The sequence below is a fragment of the Anolis carolinensis genome, chromosome 4 (assembly GCF_035594765.1).
Source record: "Anolis carolinensis isolate JA03-04 chromosome 4, rAnoCar3.1.pri, whole genome shotgun sequence".
NCBI classification, from domain to species: Eukaryota; Metazoa; Chordata; class Lepidosauria; order Squamata; family Dactyloidae; genus Anolis; species Anolis carolinensis.
Window position 1 is genome coordinate 53117857 of NC_085844.1, and position 24301 is coordinate 53142157.

Below are 24301 nucleotides of genomic sequence, written 5' to 3' on the forward strand. Positions count from 1 at the left end.
GCACCAGCTCCCATCTGATTTTGAACTTAAGCTAAATCAGCTTTGGTTAGGACTTGGATGGGAGGCTACTAATGAATATCAGGTGCTGTGTTGTCGAAGGTTTTCATGACCGGGATCACAGTGTTGTTGTATGTTTTCCGGGCTGTATGGCCATGTTCCAGAACTATTCTCTCCTGCCACATCTATGGCAGGCATCCTCAGAGGTTGTGAGGTATGGAGAAACTAAGCAAGGAAAGTTTATATATCTGTGGAAAGTCCAGGGTGAGAGAAGCTGGGCTCTACAGGCCAATGGATACTCCACCATGGACATCAGAAGAGCTGTGAGGCCAAGAACAAACCATGAGAGTAAAGACAAAGATCCACCCAGAGGAAAGGTATTCTTACCATACATCAAGGGAACCACTGACCGCATAGGCAAACTGATGAAGAAGCACAACCTACAAACTATCTACAGACCCACAAAGAAAATCCAACAAATGCTACGGTCAGCAAAGGACAAGAGGGATCCTCTCACCTCTGCAGGAGTCTACCGGATACCATGCAGCTGTGGACAAGTCTACATAGGGACACCAAATGCAGCGCCCAAACACGAGTCAAAGAACATGAAAGGCATTGCAGACTAACTCAACCAGAGAAATCAGCCATAGCAGAGCACTTGATGAACCAACCTGGACACAGTATATTATTTGAGAACACAGAAATGCTTGACCACTCCAAGAACTATCATGCCAGACTACACAGAGAAGCCATTGAAATCCACAAGCATGTGGACAACTTCAACAGAAAGGAGGAAACCATGAAAATGAACAAATCTGGCTACCAGTATTAAAAAACTCAAAAATCAGAACAGTAAATAAGAAACAACACTCTGAAAACAGAGGGGTTCCAGACATGAATCAACCAGGGGCAGCTAACAACTCTGAACAAAGGATGCCCCCAGGCAGGAAGAAGCCAGAAGATGAAGCTATTCAATGCTAATCAAGTTGATTAATTACAACATTCACACTGGCCTCCAACTGACAAGAGTTCTTCTCTCACCCTGGACTTTCCACAGATATATAAACCTTCCTTGCTTAGTTTCTCCATACCTCACAACCTCTGAGGATGCCTGCCATAGATGTGGCAGGAGAGAATACTTCTGGAACATGGCCATACAGCCCGGAAAACATACAACAACCCAATATCAGATGCTGTAGCATGTACTTCAAAGGAAGGTATTGGTAAAACCACTCCTAAGTATACCTTGGATAAGAAAACTGTAAAAGTCACAGGATCACCATAATTCAATAAGTGACTTGAAGACATACACATACAGGTTTTGATTACCTAATTTGAACCAGTCTCTTAGATATTAACCCATCACTACATAAATAAATTCTATATTTGTACCATTAAAAATGGTAGTGTCTTCTTAGTTGTTTGACAGGCCACATTAATCTTTTAGGCAAAGTTATAAAAGTTATCCCCTAGTCAGTGTTCAAACTGACTGAGAACATCCTGATAATTTTTCCAAGGTCCAAATTTAGGGTTCTCCTTTTCCAAGCTCTCCTTTAAGCTATGTGTGTTTTTTCTCCCAGCAATTTTAATGAGTTTGCTTTTAAGCACTAGTAACTTCAGTCTCCAGTTCTGATGTTTCATTGATTTTTAATTCTTTCATTGTCTGTTTTACTGTTGTTATTTTGGGCTTTAAATTGCACTGTAATCTGCTTTGGGATATGTAGCTATGAAAGATGGCTTATGAACGCTTTGCACAAATAAAATAATAAACATCATTATACAGAGGAAAGAAACACATATTTCCAGTAATGTTTACATTTCATTTATGCTGCAATTGCAGACCCATATGTATGAATGAGATATTGTTGTTCATTATTGTAGGCCCCTTTTACAATGCCGTTGTATCCCAGGATCTGATCCCAGATTATCTGCTTATCCCAGATTACCATAGTTACTGAATTATAATGCATACCTTTTTTGGCTAAATTGCTTAGTGCATTAGAATCGCACCTAAACCTGTCTGCACTCCCCAATCCAGCATCCCTATAAACCCAGACACTCCGCGACTCCCTCTTGACAAATGCCCAGACTTTGTGCACCACTGGCACACCAAACTCAAGTTCTTCTTCTTCGCCAGGGCATGTAGAGTCATCCAGGCCCCGGGTGCCTTTGCTGGCTCCTTGCTGCTCTTGCTGCAGGCCCCAGGAGCCAAGGAGGCCAGTCCTCCACCTGCATGGCCACCAAGGGAGGGGGAAGGACCCAAAGTGTGCATGCCTGGAGTTGAGCCAAATCTGGGAGGGTAGCAGCGTTGAGGTGCTGTATTCCACATCACTCTGCCTGCCCTGACGCTCCCTTTTGTTGATGTGGCCCTTTGGATGCCTGCATATGAAGGGCGGTAGGCAGGGCTTTCAGATAGCTCCAGAAATCAAGAAGGAAGAGGTGAAGGTGGTTGTGCTGGTGGAATCGCTGCCTCCTTGGCTCCTGGGCCCTGTGGCGAGAGCAGTAAGCAGCCAGCAAAGGTGCCTGGGGCCTGCGACAAACAGCCGGTATTTTCCTCCTTGGTTTGCTGGGGCCTTCCCCTCAGCAAAGGAAGAAGAGGAGGTGGCCTCCTTCGCCCTGGCTAACCAGGGCCTCCCCCTCAGCAGAGCTGGTATTAGCTTCACCTCGGCAGAGCTCCTTTCCTTCTTTCTCTATCCCTTCCCTTCTCTGTCTGTTCCCACCCCTTCCTTCTTGCACCTATTCTCTTTTCCTCTCTCTGCCTATTCTTTCAAAGCTCATTTCTTCCCTTCCTTCTTGCACTTTCTTTCTATTCTCTTTCCCTCTCTCTGCTTTTTCTTTCAAGTCTCCTTTCTTTCTTTCCTTCTTGCACCTTCTTTCTATTCCCTTTCCCTCTCTCTGCCTATTCTTTCAAGGCCGGGCTGTGGCGCAGGCTTGTGAGCAGCCAGCTGCAATAAATCACAAGTTCGAGGCCAGCCCGTGGCAGGGTGAGCACCCGACAATAAAAAATAAAAAATAGCCCCTGCTCCATTGCTGACCTAGCAACCTGAAAGATAGTTGCATCTATCAAGTAGGAAATTAAGGTACCACTTATACAGTGGAGAGGCTAATTTAACTAATTTACGACTCTAGCCACCGTTGGAATGAGGAAGTGCCGTCACAGTGGATGATGAAGCAGCTGCTCCCCCTGTGGCTGGAATCGAACATCCCCTCAGGAGAAGGTTAAATTGCCTATGCGTCTGTCTCTGTCTTTGTTCTATGTGTATATGACATTGAATGTTTGCCTCATATGTATATACAATGTGATCTGCCCCGAGTCCCCTTTGAGGTGAGAAGGGCAGAATATAAATACTGTAAAGAAATAAATAAGGCTCCTTTGTTCCCTTCTTTTTTCACCTTCTTTCTATTCTCTTTCTATCTCTTTGCCTTTTCTTTCAAGGCTCCTTTCTCCCTCTTTCTTCTTGTACCTTCTTTCTGTTCTCTTTCCCTCTCCCTGCCTTTTCTTTTTCCCCTCCCTTCTTGTACCCTTTTTCTATTCGCTTTCCATCTCTTGGCCTTTTTTTTTCAAGGCTCCTCTCTTGAAAACTGAGGTGTGTATTAGATTCAGTGGTGCACTAGATTCAAGTAAATACAGTATAGAGACTGAGGCCCCTTCTCCACTTGGTTTCCCTATCCCTGCTCCACTGGGCGTAGGGGGGGGGGGGCTGATTTGCCACCTCTGCCAACAGGGACCATTACTGGCAATAGTTTTGGCTTGAACTATTTCCAATGGATGGGGCGGTATAGGAGAGCAGCCTACTCTTGGAGCTCAATCTGAGCTTGTCATTGGACCTGCCTGGTAGCAAGACCAGGAGGTCCATAAGTTGACTGGGGTGGGTGGACCAGGCCTATTGGACTTCCACACACCCAGCAGACTTCATGGGTACCTGAGATGCCAGGGATGGTGTAGTGCCACTGCTCCTGGCACCAGGAGCAGACAGGCCATGGGTGGGGTAAAGGAGACATGACTCCCAGGTTTACCCCCTCCTTGCTCAGCCTGCCATGCCTAGTCACAGACCTTATTTTAGCTGGGGCCTGCTCTTTCTTCAAGTGAGGTGGGCCATTTCCTTGTGGGTTGTTGGCAGCTCTCCCTCGTCTTCTGCCTTCTTTGCGCTGACCAGTTACCGGGATGCTTGATGTTTGGCAGCGGCAGTCTTGTGGCTGGCCATTTTAGGGGTGGTCTTGGCAGGGCAGGGGCGGGACTGGTCAGCAGGATGCATTTGTGCTTATCCCTCTGCCTATCTTGAGTGGGGGGAACTGGCTTTTCACTGCTGCCAAAACTTCTCTACCACGGCTGCCTCGCACCCATGTCCTTGCCTTGTGTAGGGATGGGGGTGATTGGCAGGGCACATTTATGCTTACTCCTCTAACTGGCGGTGGCAGCATTCACCAGCCCCAACTCAGGCTGGTTGCTGTGCAGCACCACATCTTGTCATGGGGGAAAAGCAGTGGGGTGGCTGCACACACCTTGCCTCCCTCGGCCACACGTTTGTTCATGGTGGCCACCATTTTGGCCCCTCCTGCTGGCATGGCTGGCATTCATTTTAATCAAATAATGCTACCTAGCAGCAGCCATTTTCATTTACCATGTGGTCAGCCCTGGCAGCGGCCGTCTTGGCTCTGCCGGGGGAATGGCCCTGGCAACAACATTCTTGGTTCTGCCAGGGGACTGGCCCTGATGATGGCCATTTTTACTGAGCCATGCAACTGGACCCAGCAGTAGCCACTCTGGCCCCCTTGTTCTTCCTGGCTGGCCTTGGCAGCAGCCAATTTTAATTTGGCCTACTGCTTTAGGTGCCACCAGCATGGCTCTGCCAACATTTTGGTTATCTGCCTGGATGTTCATGACATGGACCTTCTCAAAGGAAGAGTACAGTTTCTTCAAGCATTGGCTGATTTTCACAAAATCAAAGAGGCATGCCCTCACACCCATATTTTATGGTCTGCAATCATCCCACACTTGAAGTGGCCAGGAGATGGCAGCATCAAAAAGCTTGACAGAGCCAGTAAGAAAGTAAACAGGGCCATGCACAAGGCTTTAGCTGACAGTATGGGCTCTTATATACACCACAACAACATTACACACATTAGACAGAATTTCTGCCGGGCTGATGATGTCCATTTCTTGGATGCAGACAACCACCAATTCTTTTATGACTTGCAAACAGGCATTCGGGTCACTTTGATGGACTTGGTGGGGGATAGGGGTAAAGAAGATGCTTACCCTAATCTGTGGTGGAAAACAGTGATGAGTTTACATTTTGGTGTACATCTAAGGCACCCCTTTGTGATGTAGGCCAGGAATGGAAACCCTCATCAGTGGTTCAAATAACCGAGGTGAGGGCAAATGAAAATGGCCTTGGAACAGGAAAAGTTCTGGCATCAATAAATCCTTTTGAGTTTGGGCAGAATTCTCAGTTATGTTTCCCTGAGTGATCGTCCTGGAAATGGTACAATTTATTACATCTGGGGACCCACGTGTTTCACTCAAGTTAGCCAAGGAGTAGGTACTAGATGGCCACTGCCTCGGCTTAATACACACCAAGTCATGGCCCTTTATAAATGTTTTGCAAGTCACAAAAAAGGTTAATTAAGTAACATCAATAAAAGTTGTCCAGAGTTATTCCCATATTGTTATGTGGTCTTGCCATTTCAGGGGTTGGATGGCAATGCCCTATATCTCAAGATCTGATCCCAGATTATCATCTTTAAACTTGATTATATCAGTGTCCACTTCCAGATAATCTGGGATAAGAAGATAATTTGGGATCAGATCCTAGGATATAGGGCAGTGTGGCCTCACTCTTTCATGTGGTGGTTTGTGGTTGCAGAGATATAGCAATTTCAAATAGAGTCCATCTTTTTGATATAAATCTGCTTAGAAGAAGGGGTAAGAAAATCTACACAATAATGTCACTGTTGAGTGGGACCTTTTAAGATTCCTGGCAGCTCCTAAAGTATGCTTTTCCTATTATGTGTTCAACTATTGGAACATAGCTGGATATTTCTTGGCTTACTCTACACCCAACACTACATGGCTGTGTTGTGGGGCATGGTAGAACAGTATGTGGGGAAATGGAGTGCAATGTTTTGCCAAGCAGAATTTTACAAAGAAAATAACAAGAGTTCTGCTTGCCCAGACTTTACATTCAATCTCCATGATGCAGGATTTTGATCCTTGTGTTGGTGTGGATTAACAGTTATTGAGAACTCACCGTCTTGCATATTTCTGTGGCATTTTGGTCTGTTCTGATAAAGATATTCCCCAGTGATGGGTTTTTGTTAATATAATCATAATGATTTATTATAATTTGCTCAAATTTTTGCTGCTTTCTATACACTTATTATCACATATTTAGCCACTGTTAACATTATAATGTTTAGTTGCTGGCATAACTATTTTATTTTGGTACAAGTAGAAAAATAATTATTGCATTAGGAAGGAGGAAAAACATCAGTCAATCAATTGCTACCACCCTCCTTTCTTGTTTTCGATACATTGATGTGAAAGTATGTGACTTCTTCAAAGGGGCCCTTCCAAAATATCTTTTCATGGAAAATTAGCATGTTGAAAGTGACTATAAATCTAAGAGCATTAAATATTCCAACGGAAAAGGAAGCACCAGTGTCTAGTGAAAAACACTAGGTAGAAATGTTTTCACAGAGAAAGAAAAGACAAAAAATATCCACCCATTTTCAATTAAAATTAATGAGAAAGAATGCAAAATAAAAATCATCATGATATTGAAGAAAATAGATGATAGAAATAATTATTTTCATCAGTACATATCAGATCAGGTCTTCCCACGCTGTGCCTGCCACAAATTTTACAGACATATTCCACATCACTCAGACAAGTGAAGCAATTGGTGCTAAATAATATTGCAAGCTGTATGTTAGACCTCATGAATCAACACAACATCTTTTGCCAAATCTGACTAGTTATTTGCCTAAATAAATGAGTATGATGACTAAGTAATATAAAAAGAGCTTGAAAAGTTACTCTTTATCAAGGCCACCATAATAGTTAGTTACCATCCTAATAACATTTCCAAAAGCAAATTTTAATATCCCATTTCTCAAAAGTTACAAAAATGAATATTTTAAATATAATACCAGTATCTTTATATTAGTGGTTGCTTACCTCAGCATCTCAAAAGCTCAGCAGCATAATGATTACTACAACCCAACTATGTTGAACTATGTGCCATTCTTCCTCTGTCATTTAAATAGTTTGGTCTCTTTTAATTCTAAATGTAATTTATAAATGTATAATTAACTTACACTTCCACTACAACTTGCTGAACAACCTCATGAGTCCTTGCATTGCAGAATGTACTTCTGTTTTTTTCAGAGCTCAAAATCTTCACAATGCCAAAACATCTGATGAATCTCAGCTTAACTGGTAGGAGACAAGAGCATAGAATATATATATATATATATATATATATATATATATATATATATATATATATATATACACACACATAGAGAGAGAGAGAGAGAGAGAGAGAGAGAGAGAGAGAGAGAGAGAGAGAGAGAGAGAGAGAGAGTACTTTGATTGCTAGATGGCAATAAATTGGCTACTCTTGGTCCAGACTGTGTCTTTCATCCAAACTGACCTCCAAGTATTGTTGAAAATAATGTATTGCAAGGAATTCTGTTTAAAAATCTCCAAAAAAGCAGACTCCATCGCGCTCTGAGGCAGCATGTTCTGCTGCTGAACAGCTCTTACCATTATATAAGTTTGACTAACTTTACCTAGCTCTCTAAGACCCCTTTTACACTGCCATATAATCTAGATTTTCAAAGCAAATAATCCACATTATCTGCTTTGAACTGGATTACATGAGTCTACACTACCATATAATCCAGTTCAAAGCAGATAATCTGGATATTATGTGGCATTGTAGAAGGGGCCTAAACTGGGCTTGGTTACAAGACTGTTGATCACTTTAGTCATCTTTCTTTGGACACGTTTCAGCCTGTCAATATCCCTTTTGAATTGTGGTGTGCAGAATTGGACACAGTATTCCAGGTGAAGGCCAACCAAAGCAGAATAGAGTAGGCCTATGACTTCCCTCAATCTATACTCCTATTGAAGCAGACTAGAATTGTATCACCTTTTTTAGCTGCCACATCATACTGCTAACCAATCCCAATTCACCTAACAGTAGCATTGTCAAGCCCACATGACAGATTTTGTCAAAGGCCTTATAGAAAACAAGATAATTTGCATCTAGAGCATTCCCTTCATCTACTAAGCTTATAATTTAAAAAAGAGTTAGTTAGTTTGGCAAGAATTGTTTTTTGAGAAACCTATGTTGACTTCTTGTGAGTATGACTAGACTAGAAAAATAACACATATTACCAATTGTCTTAAAACAAAACAAGCAGCAGCATGAGGTCATTACACCACATGCATGTTTGGACTTTAGAAAGACAAGTATATTTCTTGAGAAACAAATTGTTCCATCGTACTCAGAAAACTATCTGATAATGTGCTCATATTATGGTTCCACTTGGCATTTTCATGTTCAGTTTCACTCATGTCAGAGATATAAAAGGAAATAAAGGTAGATCTTTAGACTCTATAATTGTGAGTTCTGGAAGACCTCCAATGCTAAATTACCCCTTTTCCCAACAGGTCTTCACTGCTTTCTTTAAATTGATATCTGTCATTACTTTGTGCCAAAAAGTTTGCATTCAATATTTTATATATAAATGGGATTTTCCACTTCAGAGCTTGGTTAGAACGATGATCAAAATCTAGATCTATCTATAAATATACATGGCATGTGGTTATTTCATAACAGTGATGAGGTAACTTCAGTAAAGGAGAGCTTTTAGATTTAGCTATTACAGCACTAGAATTTTCACCTTCTATTTCTGGTAAGGCTGGAGCAGACACTTATTAAGAGACAGAAAGTTAACAGATGCAGTTTTCCTTCCTGTCTGTGCTGTTCCATGCTTATGAGTTGGATCAGTTTGTTACTAAAAATACAAAAACACTTTCTCATTAAGATAGTATGTCTTTGAACCTCATCTGTCTTATTTGGCCTGTCAAATGATGCTCAAGAAACAAAACAGAAGTGATACTCTTATGATTTTAATAGCAGTGTTTATGTAAAAGTTGAGTATCCCTTATCTGAAATGCTTTAGACCAGAATTCTTTTTGATTTTGCAATGCCTATATTTGTATATACCATACATACAGTGATATCTTGAGTTAAGAGTTTAATTCATCCCATGACCGAGCTCTTAACTAATAGCTCTTATCCCAAAGCTAATTTTCCCATTTTTTCCAATTTTCCCATTGAAATGCTATTAATCCATTCCGCCTCCCTCCAAGGCTCCCAATTGTGACATGTTTTTAAATGTGAGAATGTACTTTATAAATAATAAATATATAAATGAACATTCACATAGAACAATAAAAATAAAGATTAACTTTAAAACGATAGAACCACAAAGTTGTGGCACAATGGTAGAAGCACAAAGTTGTGGCAGGGAAGCATAAAGCACAAAGCGAAGAGGCAGAAGCATCATTTTTATGCTGTACTCATTCCAGACTCCTTCCCTCTGTTGCTCTCTCTCCCTTTCTCTCTTCATGAAGCCAAACATAACAGGAATAAAAACCAACTAATCCAAAGTTCCTCAAAGCAGACAAGATTAAAGTGGACAGCAATCTCCCAAAGCAGATGAGAGCAAGAGGAATGGAGGTTGCTCCCTTGAAGCCCTAAAGCCTTGTACTCTCCTACTAGTGCTCCCTCTTGTGCCGGCTCTTAAAATGCTGCTCGTATGTCAAAGTGAAACACGGGGTGAGAGAGATGACCCTCAACACTTTTAAGTTGAAGTTCCACTGTACATACATCTTGCAGAATATGACATTCATTTATGCTTCAGGTACATATTATACACATGGCCTGAAAGTAATTTTATATTTATCTATTGATAAAGATCAAAATATTTGTGTGTATGTATATATGTTAGACTCCTACATGGCTTGAGGGATCTGGACCAAACCTGGCACATATACCCTTCATTACCCAACTTGAAATAATTGTGTAATTTCAACCTCAAAATCCACCCTGTTTTGGGGTAAGATCCCAAAAAAGTTTTAAAAATTGGCAGCATAAAGATAGAAAGGATTAACTGCTGGTAGACAAAATGGCTGTACCATGAGACCTACAACACAACTTTGAAAGCCATAGTTGGGACATCCATTCCATAAGGAAGTAAGTAATTTAATGAAGATTTACGTTTTGGAAAAGGTGTATGTGTGTGCCTTTACCTTGCTCTAAGGAAGAAATGCTGTGACCTGTTAGGTAGAAATATGCTGCATTAGATAGGAATGCATTGCGTTTACTGCAGTGTGTGGAAAAATACAGTTCTAACTCACATGTGTTCACAGCACACTCAATTGAAGGATTAAGAGAGTGGAGATGTAATCAAAGATGGACAGTTGCATCATTTCCTGTGATCCCTGGGGGGATAAATAGGAGTGACTTGTATGTGCATCTCGTCTTTGCCATGTGCTTACTCACTGTCATATTTTGATACTTGCCATAATCTCTCTGCATCAGTAATCCATCACCATCTTCATCTTGTGAGTGTCCTACTATGACTGCGAGTATCTCTGTATACCTGTAAATAGTTGTATGTAGCAATGACTGAAGTATAAATTTCCAAAGGCGTTTGGATGATATAAGGTCAAAGTCTGTGCTATAAAATCTCTGCTAACTGTAATAAGCCTTATCCTTCCTTTCAAATTTCTCTCACTTGGGAAGGTGACATTGCACAGAGAAAACTATGGAGTCATCTCAGGTTATTGAGAAGGCTTATCTCCCAGCAGTCTGAATCAGCCGGAGACACTCTATGGATAGAGATGCATAACATTTTTGAATGTCTGTATGTGCTTTTCTAATTGCAAATGAGAAATGGTTCCACTAATTTCATGGTTCCACTAATAGAGCTTTCCTTGTTCCTCACCAGCCCATGACCATTGGGGGTGTGGCTTCAAAATTTGGCAAACTACATACCCTTTTCTCATACTGTCTTAAGACTACATATGGGTTATATGGTTCTAACATTGTCACTCACTGCCATACTTGCAGGGGGGGTGGGCTGTGGCCCCGCTGGTTAGCAGCCAACTGCAATAAATCACTACTGACTGACTGAGAGGTCATGAGTTCGAAGCCTGGGCCAGATTGAGTGCCCGGTCATTAAATAGACCAGCTCCTTGTTTACTTAAGCAACCTGAAAGACAGTTGCATCTGTCAAGTAGGAAATTTAGGGACCACTTATGCAGGGAAGCTAATGTAACTAATTTATGTCACCATAAAAATGTCCAGCAGCGTGCGTGCTGGAAGATGAGGAAGTACTCCACCAAGGACTCGGCGTCACAGTGGATGATGAAGCAGCAGCTCCTCCTGTGGCCAGAATTGAGCATACCCTTATGAAGCCAGAAGGTAAAAATATTAAATAGCCTCTGTGTCTCTGTCTGTGTGTGTTGTATGTCTAATGGCATTGAATGTTTTGCATGTATATGTACATTGTGATCCGCCCTGAGTCCCCTTCAGGGTGAGAAGGGCGGAATAAAAATACTGTAAGTAAATAATAAATAATCCTTGGATATTCTTTTAAAAAATATTTGCCTGATGAATCAATGTCAGTTTTAAAACTCTGCATAAGGAATTATCTTTGTCTTTCTTAGGCGATCCCTCGCTGTCTGAGTATGATTGTCTTCCAGGTGTAGTGTCCTGGCAGTGGATACGTAGGTGACTGTGGAGTCCTATTCTTGACCCACATACTCTTCCACAGTGAGGACACCAGTTTCCAGGTAGAAGGTGGTCCTGATCGGGGTTGGCTTGCTGCGTCTTCCTCTTGGCACAGTTCTCCCTTTCACCCTCTATTCATGCCTCTTCAAATTCCACAGCACTACTGGTCACAGCTGACCTCTAGCTAGAGCGCTCAAGGGCCAGGGCTTCCCAGTTCTCAGTGTCTTTGTATCCTTTGGTACACTTGATAAATATACTCTCCCAATATGGATTCTGAAAGCTCTGCACATAATTGTTCTGCATATAAAGGTAATGACAGGGGGAAAAAACCTTGAGGAGTGGGCAGAACTAGCACATTCTCCATTTTTATGTTTTTTACAAGATCATAGCTCCATAAGGTGGAAAGGGCTCAAATTATAACAAATTTGACTTTATATTTTTCTCTTCAGCACACAGTGATGCAGTTGGAAAATGTAGATTATATGTTTACCTAAGTTCATGTTAAGTATCTGTTACTTTGTCTGTCTCTGTTTTCTGTTATTTCTTCTCCTCTAGAATGATATGTTTTTGACACATACTTTGTATCTCTGGTAAAGTACTTGTCGTTTCTGCTTTCTCAGGCAGAAGAAAGATTGTCTGTTCAAATCAAAAGCTTTCTTTTAAAAAAGAACTTATAAAAATCCCATTCCACAAAGGTTCTATTGGCACTGGCACTGGGTTGCTGTCCAATTATCACATTCTTTATCAAATGTAGAAAATGCTAGTTGTGGCTGTAACTTGTTAAAGAAGTTTTTTAAAAAAAACATGGTATCTCAAGCCTTGCTTAGTTAGCCAAAAATAGTGGTGAGATAAGCCAAGCTGACAAGAGGCGATTGTGTGTGATTGCCTAAGTAACACTTACCATGTGTGCCTTGATTTTTCCATCTGTTTGGCTAGAGGCAAATGTAGATTTTGCTGTCGATAAATGTTGGCTCCCTAAATCGATTGTAGAAGTGAGGAAAGTGGTTTGAACATTAAAATGATAACATTTTAATGGGTTTATTTTGGACAAAAGCCATAGAACAGTAAATGAATAACAGAAAGACACAATCATTCACCATGAAATGTGTTCCAAAGGCAGAAAAACATTCTTTAAAAAGAACTCAGCTTTCTATCAAAGTCATAAAACTGCTAGATGATTATTAAATTAGGACTCTGTACAGGGGCCCCAACTCAGTTTAGAGACTGATTTAGAGCTGAGTCCTATTTGACTTGGATCAATCTAGATCCAATCTGTACTAATCTGACACTAAAGCTGAACTGGAATTTGGAAATCTGGATTGCCAAGATCCTTGCACTTTTAATCTACACTTTTAACTAGTATTTAAAATAGAAATTTGATTTGTGTTTTAACATTTACATTGAAAGTTTTTTTAATTGCATCATGTTTTTGAAAGACTGTACATTGCTTTGAATCTCACGATGGAGAAAGGCAGGATATAAATAAATAAATAAATAAATAAATAAATAAATAAATAAATAAAAGAAATCACTGTCATCTCCTCTCAGCATTTCAACAAAACAGATACAAATACCTTACAAAGAGGGGTGGTTTGGCTTTCCAGACCTTCTGAAACAGAAGTGAGTATATCTGCTATCTTATTTTGTATGATATTTTAAAAATAAAATATTCACATAAATTAAGTAATTGGTTATGGCCAACTTTGGAGTCTTCTTTTCTGGCAGTATTATGAGCTATGCTTTGAACTGATGGCTAGCAAGCTTCCTTATAGGCAGAGAGATGCTTCCTGCTATAGACACAACAAGAAGAGGATAGGTGGGGTGTGAGCTCTCTTGGATCTTTCATGAAAGATAAAAAGCCTTATTTTAAAAGTACAGCCTGAAATTTCCCTATGAAATTTCTCCTGCTGAACAAGAAATGGTCTCATTGTTCAATTCAAGAGATCAATCAATGTTTTACTACTTTGCTTGTAAAGATTTGGAGTTTTTGATAAACTGGTTCACAATGGAACAGCTCATACTTGATTGGCTTAGTTCAATGTAGCAACTCCATTATTTTCATTAGAGGATGAATTAAGAGTCATTAGGAGATATTACCAAAGTGTGACAAATAGAGGTCACATTCATACACAGTGGCTCCTTTGCACACAGATCTTTTTTTCTCTCCACTCATCACTTCAAGCACATGGAACTTTTTCATTTGAATCCCGCTTAGGACAACATTAGGGCCATGCTTTGCTCATCCAGAGGTGATTTTTTAGTAAATTAATCTTTAGATGATTAACTTAATTCCCCCCCCCCAATTGTATTCCCTTTTGATTTAAATAAATCATATCTATTTTATAGAATCCCCTCATTTTTTCCTTTTAATCCAGCTTGATCTTATTGTATTCCAACATTTTTAAATATATCTTGCTATATTTCCCTTTCATTTTAAATGTGCCACCTGCTCATAGATGATATCAATACAAACAGATTAAAATTTTTGTCTAAAAGTTAATTTTTATAATTTCATGATTATATTTCATTTCCATTTTACTTATTGAATCAATCTGCTTCTTCGACAAAAAAAAGCTGTTGATTTATTATAATCCTTCCAGAGTTCTCCATTTATTTATTTCAGTCCAGTCTCAATGTTTTTCTTGTAAGTAAGGCTATCCTTGAGAAGGCTGTTTTTTGAATTCCAATAACATTTCCAGGATCTATAGCTGTGACATCTTGAAACAGAAGGAAAGGCTAAAAGGTGTTCATTACAGCCTTTCCAACAAATAGAGAACATGAATTAGTTTTTGAAATAGCTTGATCGTATGCATAGTGGATCAGGGAATGGGGATCTAGCCTGTATTAGATGTGGTTACACTCCGCCTGAAGATACAGATCCACAGTTTGGAGGTTCTCCTGAACCTGGAAGGTCAGGTGTCAGTGGTGGCCAGGAGGGTCTTTGCACAATTAAAGCTTGTGCACCAACTGCACTCATTTCTTGACATTCACCTGGTATGGCAACATCAATAATCCAAACTTTTTTGTTTTCCACAACCGTGAGGTCTGGTGTGTTATGTTCCAAAACTTTGTCAGTCTGGATTCAAAAGTCCTGCAGTAACTTTGCGTACTTATTTTCTACTACCTTTGAAGGTTTGTGATAATAATAATAATAATAATAATAATAATAATAATAATAATAATAATAATAGGGTTATTATTATTAGTAGTATTAGTATTATTTGTTACACAAGATTAGTACACAGCAAACAAGATCACTATGCTGGCTGTTGTATTGGATCACAAGTTGGACACTTCCCAAGTGTCTAGGACTATGTGATGTATCAGCAAATAATGCATGCAGATTCAAGTAGAGTAGCCTTTTGCAGTTGCCAAATGGTAATTTTGTCAGTGCTGATTGTTTTCAAGTGCTGGCCAAGGTCTTTTGGCACTGCCCTCAGGTGAATGTTGAATTGATGAAGAACAACAAGAAAAACTCAGCCGTTATCAGGACCTCAAAATTGAACTGCAAAGGCTCTGGCAGTGCAGGTGGTTCAGGTGGTGATTGGCACATTGGGTGCCGTGCCAAAAGATCTCAGCCGGCATTTGGAAACAATAGACATTGACAAAATTACTATTTGCCAACTGCAAAAGGCCACCTTACTGGGATCTGCACGCATCATCCAAAAATACATCACACAGTGTTTGACTTGTGATTTTGTGATATGAAATCCAGCATATATATCTCGGTTGCTGTGTCATACTATGTCTTTGTGTCAATAGTAATAATAATAATAGTAATAATTATAATAATCACATGAGTAAAGGTGGTTCTGGAAATTCTTTGATATTCAAAGATATATGTGTACTTTTGAATTATTTACATGGTTTTGGCAATTAACAAATGGCCAATGGAAGTGGATTTTGCTTGCCCTTTTGACTACTAAAAGATTGTTATTTTTCATTACCTAAAAGATCATTTTACCCAACTGTGATGCAATGGACAGAAGATCTAACGTTTGAGACATTTTAAAGAATGATGTATAGATAAAATTTATAAATTGACATATTTGGTCATCTTTTATAAACCTGATGACTAATGTGATTATTTTTCCTCCTATGTTTTATATTCCTGTGTCTGTTATACAGGAACATTATCGTATGTAATAAGATTACATTTGAATGCTAATAAAATGTGTGTTTTTAAAAATCTTTTTAATTCAACAAGCTAGAAGGAAATTAAAGAAAAATAAAACAAGCTTAACAATTACACACTACACCTCACTTCAACTCTTTCACATATGCTGATAACACAGATGTAGGATTGTGAAGAACCCTTTCTTTTTAACTTCATTAACCTCACATAAACCTCTGTCTTAATTACAAGCACTGTTAACTGAAGAGTGCTGATGAGATTTATGACCCACATTACACATTAAGGAAGTACATAAAATGTCTGCCCAGAAAATACTGTTTTCTGTGTTAGAAATGTGTTTTCTTTACAGATACATTGGCCAGAATTTTGTATGGCAGTGATGAATCCATAGCATAGGAGTTACACAAGCATGACTATTACTTATTCAGTATCTCCTAGTTTAGGAGCTATATCCTGTGTAAAATTCCCCCAATTCCCACTTACCAGGAAGTAGCCACAGGTACCAACAAGTAGTCCCACCCAGCACCCCCCTTGCACCCTCTTGCAAGCGAATTCTAGCATGAGGGTAAATTTTATTAGAAGTCTTTTGTCTGTTTGTTGGAGATAGCTCATGAAAAGGGGTGAAGATGGCAAATGCTACTTCCTCAGTAACAAGGAATAGAACATATTACTGCTGCCTTGTAAATGGGGACTACGGGTGCAGGGAAGACACATAGCACTGTAACTATGGTGGTGCATAATACTTGCCACACAAGATTCTATTCAATGCAGAAATGAAGTTTTTTTTAGTAAAACCCCCACATATATTTATTTAATAAGTAATAATACTGAACCGGAATTAGTCTTTGAAAACTGTGTGGCATTTTATTATTTCCTTGCAGCAGTGAGAAAATGGTAACTTTTATTTTGAAATGAACAAATATTATGAAGAGTTACATCCTTAGAAAAGGACATGGAATTGCACTGTCAGACATGCTACATACCGTCATTGAATCATTTTGGGTTAATACAATTTTAGTCCTGTCTACAATAAAACCACTAGAATCAACAAGACTTAGATAAGTGGCAACTTACCTACTAATTTCAATATGTTAGGCATGTGCAATCAATAAAAAAATGTTTCAAAAGTTATTAAAAATTAGGTGGCACTGCCATTTCATTTCTAAAGTGTTTCTAAGGTATAGTTAGTGAAAAATTTGTTACTATAACAAGAGCAACAATATTTTGTTACTTTTTCATTATAGTAATTGCACATAATTACTAGACTTGTGTATTTCGGCTGAACCTCGAGCCTTTTCTGCTATCCGGATTCCGGGGGTCCCATGGATCCAGTTTTGTGAACCTCCCAAAAACATGCAGATGCCTGAATGGGCATTTTCAGTCCACACTTGGAAAATGCGGCCAGATCCAGCCCATTGGTAGTAATGGGGGGGCGGGTCACGGGCTTCCTTTCCCATCATTTTTAGAGCTATCAGGATGAAAATAGCCACAACTGGGGATACATCTTCCACTGCTGGCTCCCCAACTTTCATAACATTTGTGTCATCCCCTGATTTTTAAGAATTTATTTTCTTTCTAGAAATAAAATCTCCTTTAAAAAATTGCAAAAAGGTATCCCTGCTGCCCCCATCCTGTAACTTCTCCAGGAGCAGCAGCAGGGCGCTATTCCTTCCTGCCAAATGTTGAAGATGCACCTCCCCATTACACAGCCCACTATTACACTTTCTTTACTAATAAAAAAAACAAACAAAACAGCAACTTTTTCCAAAGATTTGCAGTTTGCATTTCTTGTTCTCACAGCATACCGGAAGAGGCCAGAAGCCCACCAGCCACAAGTAAGCAAGCAGCATGTCCCCTTATTAGAAAAATACTCCTGTATGATCCAGAAATAATTAGTTATTGATGGTACGTTTAGGTAGGTAGGTAGTTTTTCTGAGAATGAGGCTTTGCTGTTTGCTGGAGTTCCATTTAATAACAATAACCTTTAAAAAGTACTACTTGGATGAAAGAGAGAGAGAAGAGAAGAAGCTAATGGCTTTAGGAGATGCTAAAGGGTGACTGAAAGCTGAGAGCCACCCTAAAAGAAAAGCATCCACATGTCCCCAAACTCCATCCACCCACTCACACTTTCTAACTCCCACTAAATAAATAATTAAGAAAATAATGGAAAATTAGAAAGATCCAATGCTAGAGAGAGGCCATGCCAAGCTAAAGCTAAAGCTGAGAGTGAGCAGCAGCAAGGCAATCAGACTGAAGTACATTTCTTTAGAGCAGTGATTCCAAAAGTGGGCACTACCGCCCCCTGGTGGGCGCTGGAGAGATCCAGGGGGTGGTGATGGCACCTATTAGGAAACAGGGGCGGAGCCAGAGGAGTGGTGGGCCTCTTCCCAAGTGCCAGAGACAGGGCTGAGCACCTGAGGCGCTGTTAGGACACACAGGGGGTGGAGCTAGAGGAGTGGGTGTGGCTTCTTCCCAAGAGCCTGAGACAGGGTTGAGAATCTTCTATACCTCTCCTGAGGCTCTTGTTGGGACACAGAGGGCAGAGCTAGGGAACAAGGCGGGGCCTCCTTCCAAGAGCCCAATACAGGGCTGAGCCTCTATACCTCTCCTGAGAGGCCTTTTAGGACTAAAGGGTGGGGCTGGGGTGAGGGGCAGGGCCTCTTCCCAAGAGCGTGAGACAGGGCTGAGCCTCTGTATACCTCCCCTGAGGTGCTTGTTAGAACATGGGGCAGGGTATAGAGGTTCAGCCCCGTCGGGCACTTGGGAAGAGGCCCTGCCCCCTCCTCTAGCACCGCCTCCTGTGTCCTGGCAGGCGCCGCAGGACAGGGATAGAAGCTCAACCCTGCCTCAGAGCTCATAACTCCACCCATCCCAGTCCTGGCCGCCCATTTGTGGCCCCGCCCACCTCCCCTCGCAGCCCTACATCTTGGACTAGGGGAAAGGCTCAGCCCTGCCCTCTTGAGCAGGAGCCACACCCACCCCTCTAAGCCACGCCCCCTTTTCCAGGGGGCACTGAGTCATATTTTTTCTGGAAAGGGGGCGGCAGGCCAAATAAGTTTGGGAACCACTGCTCTAGAGCCAGGATGCAACTGATCAATGGAGGCTCTTACCCCATTAAATAGACGCAGCTTGCATAAGACATATCACGGCTGTTTCTTCTATTCTGATTGGCCCAACAGGCAGGGCTAACAGGGAAATCCTGTGCAAGCATGTGGTAGCCTCTCTGCACACTGTATGAACCCAAATAAAGCAGAAGAAGCCGTGACCAGCAGCCACATTGTCTGGCTCTGTCAAAAAAACTTGACAACAGAGCCCTTGCCATTACAAGCATTTGAAGAAGCCAAAGGCAAAAAGACAAAATGAATCCATGCACAAGTCTAATAATTACTATATCGGGGAAACTTCAGGAGCTCCTTTCTCCATCATTTTTACAGCAATTGGGGTGAAACTTGTTAGAGTGTTCTAATTAGAGGTCAGTTGTTATCAATGGTTTTTATGGATTTTGAAAAGGCATGAATAGAGAACAAAAGGGAGAAATGTGCCAAGAGAAAGGTGCATCAAGCAAACCCTTGCCAGGACTGTCTTCCATTTTAAAACGTATGACCTTATTGTGAAAGACCATGTGGATCCAGAATAGCTTTCCACAATCACCTATGGACCCACCAGAAAGATCTACCCTTGGAAGATAATCATACCCAGCCATGAGACATTGCCTGTAATGATGATGATCGGTAAATTGTTTAAATCTAGATTATTTTGCCTATATATACTATTTCAAACCTACAAAAATGTTCCTCAAACTATAATTTAAAATAATGGTGTAATCTCACAAGATTTCATTATCATTTTTAAGGGTAAATTAAATTATGAAAAAGAAGCTCATCTGTGTTACCAAAATGAGGATTACAAATAAATATATCAATGTGTAATTGATTGTTAATCTGCATCAATTATTTTTTCTTCATTGTGAAATAGCAAAGAAATGTCATATGACAAGAAGTGAAGCAGAGAATAGAGATTTTTTAAAAACATACTCTCACAGATAAACGTTCCTTGAAAAGAATATTTCCTATGGTTCCAACAGCATCAGAATTCATCACAATATCGGCTCTGCGCATGCCTGGGTAAGAGGAAGCAGCTCTGTTCCTGACTCTCCGGAGATACAAATGAATTAAAGTCCAGAGCCGGAGATAAGTATTAATTTAGCAGTCAGTTAATGGATAATTATTCGTGGGAGACCCCTGCAGCCAACAAACTTTCTCTACAGTAAAATAATTGGGGGAAAGAGACTTTATTAAGTAAGATAAGCAAGAATCAAACCGGGAAGACGGCCAAAAATGGCGTCCAAACGGGAACTACAAAATATTCAACAAATGATTACAGAGCTGTCGGAAACCTTGAATCCAAAAGTTGACATGCTGCTGAAACAAATGAAGACCATACAACAAGATAATAAATTAATTAAAAAAAAACTTAAACAGACTGAGAAAAGAACGCAGCAAAACCAGAACGAAATTGCAGCTTTAAGATATAAAGTGGCTGAGCTATCAGATAGACAAAGAAGAAAAAACTTGAGACTGTCCGGTTTCCCAGAAGAAATTTCTGCAGAGAATTTACAAGTGGAAATAATATTATGGCTTCAAGGTTTAAACATGGAAATAGTGCAAACTCAAATTGAAAGAGTTCACAGAACCTTTCACTATGCAAAAAGGGGAGGCGTAAGAGATATCATAATGGCCTTCACCACAGAAAGTAAACGAGATGAAGTGTTTAAACTCCTTAAAGCAAACAGAGACTTAACATATAAAGGGAAAAAAATAATTCCAAAACACGACCTGTCTCCGGAATCTCTGAAGATAAAAGCTCTTTTAAAAACGTATGCAGACAGACTGACTGCTCATGGGATAAAGTTTTCCTGGGTGTTACCAATGGCTATTCTGGTTTACAAAGACAAGGAAAAATATACTGCAAGAACACCAGAACAAGCTCACTCAATGCTGGATAAATTGGGCCTTCCGCTGACATCAGAAACAAAAGACTCTACAGAGAAAAAAGGAGAAGAAAGTGAGTCAGAGGAAGGTGACGAAGATGAAGATTAGTGGGTTAACAAGACCATTAAAATGAACAAGGACTACAACATCATAATAAGTAGGGACTCTACCTTAGAATCTCTGTGGAAGATGGATGCAGGATTGAATGGACATTATGTTTAAGCTTATGTACAACAAAACTAATATGTATGGCGGGTAGAGGGTTGAAAGCAGGCATATAATGGGCAAAAACAGTGAAGTAACTGTATGGCCTGGAATAGTAATAACAAAGAACGAATAGGAGAGGGAACAGGGGGCGCAGTGCCGCAAGAAATCTCAAATGAAAGGAAAGATTCATTTCCTTAAAATAACATTTGAGAAGGGGGGAGGGGTAACCACAGTAATAAGGGAAGGGAACATTGCAGATGAGGAGCCACAAATATACATAGATAATGGGTGACAAGTTAAAAATGTGTTTTTTAAATACAAACGGGTTGGCTTCAGATCTCAAGCGGTCAAGAATAATACAACTAGCAAAGAAATCGTATTGCAATGTGCTTTGTTTACAGGAAACCCACAAACATCAGAAAGATAACAAACAATTAATAAATATTCCAGGTTGGAGCGTGATAGCTGAAGCGAGAGGTACGAATAAAGCTAGAGGGGTAGCGATTATAATGAAAAACTCATTGAAACTGGAAATATTAGAAACAATAATAGATAAGGAAGGGAGGTACATAGCAAATATGCAAAATAAATGGCAAGAAATATACAATAGGAAATGTATATGGCCCAAATAAAGGACAAAAGAAATATTTTAGAAAGTGGTTTAGGAAAGTACAGGAAATTTATCAAGGGGAGCTAATAATTGGAGGGGATTTTAATATGGACCTTAGAAAAAACAAAGACCTTGTAAAAAAATGGAAAATGGAGGACATATTTGAAGCAAATCTCATAAACCAAAAGCCAACATACTTCTCACAAAGTCATAAATCTTTTTCGTGGATAGATTATATATTAATAAAAAATACTAATAGGTCTAGAATTTTAAATATGGAAATACAACCGATCTGGATTTCAGATCATGCACCTATTATAGTGGAGTTAAGGATAGAGGAGCCTGATGAATCGGAGGCAATAAAAACTTGGAAATATAAAAATTTTATAATTAAGACAGAAAAACTTAAGAAGGAACTATCAGAAGAAATAAAAAATTACTTCAAAGAGAATAGGGGTTCAGCAAGTACAGAAACAGTCTGGGACACAGCAAAAGCAGTAATTAGGGGTTACTGTATAGCAAAAGAAGTGGCAGTAAAGAAACAGCAAGATAGAGAAAGGAAAAGGGTGTTTAGAGAAATAGAGGAAACACAAAAATTACTACAAAATAAATACCAAGTGCAGGTGAAAGCAAAGTTGGAAAATTTAAAGAAACAGTTAGAAGAAATGGATAATTTGGATTTATGGAAAAAAGATATATTTATTAAAAATAATTTCCAAAGACAAAATACGAATACAACGAAAAAATTGGCTAACTATTTGAAGAACATGAAAGAGAAAGGAAGAGTCATTCAGTTAAAAAATAAATATAATAAAAAAGTAAACTCGACCAAGGAAATAAGGGAGGCATTTGTAGACTTCTATCAGGAATTGTATAAAAAACAAATACATGGAGAATTTGACGAAAAAATACAGAAAATAATAGATAGAGAAGACAATAGGAAACTAGGAACAGAAATATCGTATCAAGAAATAGAACAGGTTATCGACACACTGAAAAATAGAAAATCTCCAGGAGGGGATGGATACACTGCAGAATTTTACAAAGAAATGAAAGAAATAATAATTCCAGAATTGAAGATTCTATTTAATAACATAATGAAGGGAGGGAAAATCCCTGACACATGGAGAGAATCAGAGATAATAACAGTAAGAAAAAGTGGGAAAGATCCAGAAGATCCCAATTCATACAGACCCATTAGCCTCCTAAATCAGGATTATAAAATATTCACGAAAATATTAGTAAATAGAATAGAAGAGATTATATCCAAAATAGTAAAGGAAGATCAATATGGTTTTATAAAAGGCAGGAATATTGCGCACCCTATAAGAAATGTATTAAACATCCTTAATCATAACAAAAAAAGAAAGTTTGCACTATTAAAGTTAGACATTTATAAAGCCTTTGATTCACTAAACCACAAATATCTGTTACAACTAATGGGTAATTACGGATTTGACATTTTATTTATTAAAATAGTAAAAGAGTTATATAGTAATTCAAGAGCAAGAATAAGAGTAAATGAAGGCTTAACAAAATATTTCAAAACAGAAAGAGGTGTAAAACAAGGTTGTCCTCTGTCTCCGCTCCTATTTGCATTAGCAATGGAACCTCTAGCAGATAGAATAAGAAACAACGGCAGGATAAAGGGATATCAAATTAGGAACGAAGAGGTGAAGATAAATCTTTATGCGGACGATATTTTACTAATAATGGAAAACCCAGCAGAAGCTATTCATGAAATACAAATAATATTAAAAGATTTTGAAAGGTATTCAGGATTGAAAGTGAATATGAGCAAATCAGAAATGATGATATACAATATGGGGAAAAAGGAGCAGAAGGAGCTGCAGACAAAAATGGGAGACATAAAAATAATAAGAAATAAAATAAAATATTTAGGTATAACCATTACCAAAGAAATAACTAAGTTAAAAGCAGCCAATTATGGGGCAATATGGAAAAAAATCCAGGAAAAATTAAAATCCTGGGGAGATAAACAATTAAGTAGCCCACGAAAAATATTAGCACTAAAAATGTGCATTATACCCAAATTACTTTACCTGTTCCAAACCCTATCAATAAAAATAGACTATAGACAAATAAAAGAATGGGATAATACCTTGAGAGAATGGATATATGGAAAAAAGAGAAACAGAATAATGAAAAAGATTCAATATACCCCAAGAAGATTACTTGGATGGGGATTTCCAAACCTACAAAACTATTATGAGGCCTTCCAACTAAGATCTTTACTAGAAATAAGTTTAAAGGGAGAAGATAAATGGATAAAAGTAGAGAACGAAATAAATGAAGGGCGGGGAAAATATGGGCTATATACTAGAGATATTAAAGAAATAAAAGAAAAACTAACAGGTCCAAGAAAAATTGAGTTTGAATGTTGGCAAAAATGGCAAAAACTATGGGCAAATAAAATTTCTGGAAAGACCCCAATTAAGAGCATGGGACTCCCTGAAAGGTTGGTAAATACCTTAGAAGAAAAAGGATTAAGGAGGGTAAAAGATATGTGGAAACAAGATGGAGG